The following is a 5,842-nucleotide window of genomic DNA, read 5'->3' as shown; positions in this document are numbered from 1 at the left end:
TTTGGATTCAGGAATAGAATTTGCTCAGGCTGAAAAACATATCTAATGAAATACCTGTTTTTGTTCATTTTCAAATATGGGCACCTACAAGGCACAAATGCCACCCAGAAGGCACACAGAAAGGCTCACACTGCAACTGCACTTGTGCTGTTGACATAGATTTGAAGGCTGAGATTGGTGTCCTGCTTGGCTGAGTTGTATCTGGCTCATTTTGGGACAAGCACATTTGGAGTTTCTTGCCTTGGCCTGGCCCCAGCAAACCAGAAATTATAGATTCCTAATCCAGAGTTCTGCTTGTATTTCTTACGCACACGCTCCATGGAAAGTCACTGTATTAGTCTGCTAGGGCTTCCATAATGAAGTGCCACAGACTGGGTGACTTAAACAACAGAAAGTTGTTTCCTCATGATTCTGGACCAAGGTCAAGGTGTCTGCAGAGTTGGTTTTTTTCAGAGGGTCTCTCCCTTGCCCATCTTCTCTTGACATGTCTTCCCTCTGTGTATGTCTGTGTCCTAATCTCCTCTTCTTATTAGGATCCTAGTCATATTGGACTAGGGACTACCCTAGTGACTGCATTTAACCTTAATTACTTCTTTGATATATTTTGGATGTTTGTCCTTTCCAAATTTCATGTTGAAATGTGACCCTCAGTGTTGGAGGCGGGGCCTGATGGAGAGTGTTTGGGTCATGGTGACAGATCCCTTATGAATGGCTTGGTGCTCACCCTGCAGTGATTAGTGAGTTCTAGCTTTATTAGTTCATGTGAGAGATGTTTATTTAGGAGTTTGATGTCTCCCTCCCCTTTCTCTTGCTTTCTCTCTTGCCATATGATTTGCCTACTCCCCGCTTTGCCTTCTGCCAATGAGTAAATGATTCCCAAGGCCTCACCAGAAGCTGCACAGACCCTGCTGCCATGCTTGTAATGCTGCAGAACTGTGAGCCAAATAAACCTCTTTTTTTTTTTATAAATCACCTAGCCTCAGGTATTCCTTTATAGCAACGCACACTACACTAATACACCCTTTAAAAACTCTATCTCCAAATTGAGTCACATTCTAAGGCACTGGGTGTTGGGACTTCAATATATGAGTTTGGGGGAGGGCACACAATTCAATCCATAACAATTGCACAGTGGAATGAGATTAAAATTATGACAATGGGATCTACAAGAGACATAGTTTTCATAAAATTTTGGGACCTGGAGGTGAAAGAGAAGCAGAAGCAACATTCTTTAAGTTTGTGTATTATTTTACTTTCAGAAGAGAAATTTATTTCAATTCCTTTTCATGCTTCTGTTGTTATACTAAAATATCACTTTCCGTGTGGGAAACAGTACATTATTTCCAAAGGAAAAAAGCTGTTTGATGACATCAAGGTGCTCCATTTATTCTGTGAAAAACACTCATTTTACATATACATGCATTTCTTGCAGGCACTCTGGAGGAGGAAGATAAGTATTTCTCCATAACAACGAAAACTACCAGAGATCAGATTTATTTTGTGTTCTTCCAGAACCAATACAGTGGTAGAATTGAAGGCAGGCCCACGAGGTACACAGAGGCCCGTGAGGTGGCCTTTGATGAACTCATGCTTGTGTAGGGCCTGTACCCAAACTGATGTGAGACTCACCACTCTGTCTAGACTTTATTGTCTGAAGATGCTCCTTAGATGTTATCAGACTATGCTCTATACTAATTTTTGCTATTTTGGACTCTGCCTGGATTTTTTGTTCCCAAAGAGTTACTTTTTTCCTTTTTTAAAATTCAACTTTATTGAGGTATAATTTATATATTGTAAAATTCACCCTTGTTTTAGGTGTAGAGTTTGAAGACTTTCAAAAAAATATATACATTCATGTAACTAACACCACAATCAAGTTACATATTATTTCCACCCACCCCACAGAGATCTCTCCTGATCGTTTATAATCAACATTGTCCCTATTCTCAGTCCTTGACAATCATTGATCTTATTTCTGTACCTATAGCTTTCCTTTACCAGAGTGTCATATAAATGGAGTAATACGTGGAATCATATAAATGAATCTCCCAATGCTTTTGAGAGTCATTCCTTTTTATTTCAAGTATCAGTCATTTGTTTCTTTTCATTGCTGAGTAGTATTCCATAATATGGATCCCCAGTTGGTTTATACAGTTACCAGCTCATGGGCATTCAGGTCATTTCCAGTGTTTTAATATTATGTTTAAAGCTTCCATAAACTTTTGCATGCAGGGCTTTGTGTAGACAAGTTTACATTTTGAGGGTACGTGCTTGTGAAATAGTTTGAGTTTTCTGAGAAGTAGATGAGAAGACTGGGTTAGACATTCAAGAGATTTACGGAAATGCTCATGAAATAAAAAGTGGAGGGAACAGTGGGAAGGCAGGGAGAGGCTTCCAATCATGATGCAAATCTGATCCCTGTGAAGGATAAGAAGAGGGAAGAGAAACTGAACAGAAAAAAAAAGTTGTAGGTCGGTGCCATTCTACTATAGCTTTGGCTAGGGCTATGGGGTGTCTTCAAACTAAACTTAGATTTGGGGGAGTGCTTTGTCTTACAGGAATGGGCTTGATTAATATGTTCACTGGGTTCTGAGCAGGAGCTGGGAGCAGACCACAGGAAATGTGCCATTGGTGTGACTATATTTATTTATTGGGTTTAGAGAAGCAGCCACTGGACCATAAGACATTTATGTTCCTGCAACAGAGATCTGAGTGGCTTACCTTCAGGAGTGCTGCAACCTAAAAGTGCCATCGCTGGGTCCTGTGGCAAGCATATGTTTAACTACAAGAAACTGCCTAACTTGTCTTAAATGACTGCATAATTTTGCATTCCTACTGGCAATATATGAGAGTTCCAGTTGCTCTGCATCTTCACCAGCACTGTGTGTTTTCTGTTTTGTTTTAATTTCAGCAATTCTGGTAAATGTGTACTAATAACTCATGGTATATTAATTTGCATTCCCCAATGAATAAACATATTGAGTGTCTTTTCATGTATTTATTTACCTTCCATATTTCAGCTTTGGTGAAGTGACTATGCAAATCTTTCACTCATTTTAAAAACAGGATTGTTATATTGTTAATTTATAATGGTTCTTTATATATTCTGGATGCAAGTTATTTAGTAGAAATGTGTTCTCTAAATATGTCACCTAATTTGTGGCTTTTCTTTTTATGCTTTTAAGAGTATCTTTCAAAGAGCAGAAATTTAAAAATTTTGATTAAGTTCAATCTATCAATTTTATGGTTTATGTGTCTTAAGAAGTCTTTGCTTAGACACATCAAACAGATTTTCTCCTAGTTTTTTTTTTTTTTTTTTTTTTTTTTTGAGACAGAGTCTCAAGGCATTTCACCATGTTGGCCAGGCTGATCTCAAACTCCTGACCTCAGGTAATCTGCCTGCCATCACCTCCCAAAGTGTTAGGATTATATGCATGAGCCACCACACCTGGCCTCTCCTAGGTTTTCATCTAGAAGTTTCATAGTTTAAGTTTTGCATTTGTCCATCTATCATTGACATTTGTATATGGTATGAAATAGCAGTGGAGATTCAATTTTAGCACATGGATGTTCAATTGTTCCAGCACCATTTATTGAAAAGAATGCCCTTCCTCCATTAATTTCCTTAGCATTTTTGTCAAAAATTAATTGACAATATATTTACCATCTGTTTCTGGACTTTCTATTCTGTTCCATTGGTTTATATTTCTATCATTATGCCAATGTCACATTGTTTTGATGACTATGGCCGTAGAGTGAGTTTTAAAATCAAATTGTGTTTGTCCTACAACTTTGCTTTCCTTTTTCCAAAATTGCTTTGTTATTCCAGGTTATTTGTTTTTTCTTTTACATTTAGAATTAGCTTGATAATTCCTTCAAAAAACTTCTGCTAGGATTTTGATTGGAATTGTATTGAACTTATAAATCAATTTGAAGACTATGTACACTTTAACAATACTGAGACTTCTGATCCATGAACACAGCATATCTCTCCATTTATATAGGTCTTCTTTAATTTATCTCATCATAGTTTTATAGTTTTTAGCACTACAAATCTTGTAAATATTATGTTAGATTTATTCATCTCTTTGATGCTATTGTAAATGATATTATTTTCTTCTGAGTTTGATTTTTAAAATTTAACTTAAGTTCAGTTTAATAAAAAAAAAATTTTAGGCCGGGTGCGGTGGCTCATGCCTGTAATCCCTGCACTTTGGGAAGCTGAGGCGGGTGGATCACCTGAGGCCGGGAGTTCAAGGCTAGCCTGACCAATACAGAGAAACCCCGTCTCTACTAAAAATACAAAATTAGCTGGGTGTGGTGGCACATGCCTGTAATCCAAGCTACTCTGGAGGCTGAGGCAGGAGAATCGCTTGAACCTCGGAGATGGAGGTTGCGGTGAGCCAAGATCGCACCACTGCACTCCAGCCTGGGCAACAAGAACAAAACTCTAAAAAAAACAAGAAAAAACAATTTTATTGTCCAATTGTTCATTGTGAGCATATAAGAAAATCATTGGCTTTTGTGTATTTATATCCTATGACCTTTCTTAACTCATTTTTTTCTTAGTTCTAGTAAGTTTTTGAGGCTTCTTTAGAATTTTTTGCATAGGCAATTGTAGGATTATCTTTAAATAAAGAGATTTTTACTTCTTTCTTTCTACTGTATGTGCTTTTTATTTCTTTTTCTTACCATATTATATTGGCTAGGAATTCTAGTATAATGATATATTTAAATGATAATAGCTGGCATCCTACCCTTGTTCTTGATCTGAGGGGAAAATCACTCAGTCATTCACCATTTCATGTATTAGTTGTAGGTTTTTCTCAGATGTCCTTTATAAAATCAAGGAATTTACCTTCTATTCCTAGTTTGCTGAAAGCTGTTTTGTTTGTTTGTTTGTTTAAATCATAAAAAGTATTTTGTGAGGGCCAGGAGTGGTGGTGGCTCACGCCTGTAATCCCAGCACTTTGGGAGGCTAAGGCAGGCAGATGGCTCGAGTCTAGCCTGAGCAACATGAAGAAACCCTGTCTCTTAAAAAAAAAAAAAAATTAGCCAGGCATAGTGGCAGATACTTGTAGTTCCAGCTACTTGAGAGGCTGAGGCAGGAGGATTGTTTGAACCTGGGATGGGGAAGTTGCATTGAGCCAAGATTGCACCATCACACTTCATCCTGGGTGGCAGAGCAAGATCCTGTCTCAAAGAATTTTGGAAATATTTTTCCTTCATCTGTTGAGATGATCATATGGTTATGTTTTCTATATCTGTTAATTTGCCGAACTACACTGATTTTTTTAAACACCTCTATGGATATGTAATTCACATACAATACAATTTACCCATTTGGTGTGTGCAATTCAATGATTTTTAGTATATTTACTTCTATGGCATTTATCACTACAGTCAACTTTAGGATATTTTCATCACCTCAAAAAGAAACTTCATAAATTCTCTAGCTTTCACCATCCCCAGTCCCTCATATTCCCCCAGCCCTAAGCAACCACTAACCTAGTTTCTGTCTCTATAGTTTTGCTTATTCTGAACATCTATATAAATGGAATGATGTAATACGTGGAATTTTGTGACTGGCATCTTTCAATTAGCATCATGTTTTCAAGATTTATTTACATTGTGGTAGGTATCAGTACTGTATTCTTCTTTTTGGCCAAATAATATTTTATTACATGAATATACTACAATTTTTATTCATTCTTCAGATTATTCATTCACTGGTTTGAAGACTTAAATTTTTTTCTATCTCTTGGCTTTTGTGAATAATGTGGCTAGAAATATTTGTGTATGTTTTTTGTGTGGACATATATTTTCATTTCTCTTGATTATA

This window comes from Nomascus leucogenys, chromosome 16 (assembly GCF_006542625.1).
Source record: "Nomascus leucogenys isolate Asia chromosome 16, Asia_NLE_v1, whole genome shotgun sequence".
Classification (NCBI taxonomy): Eukaryota; Metazoa; Chordata; class Mammalia; order Primates; family Hylobatidae; genus Nomascus; species Nomascus leucogenys.
Note: the sequence above shows the minus strand (reverse complement) of the source record.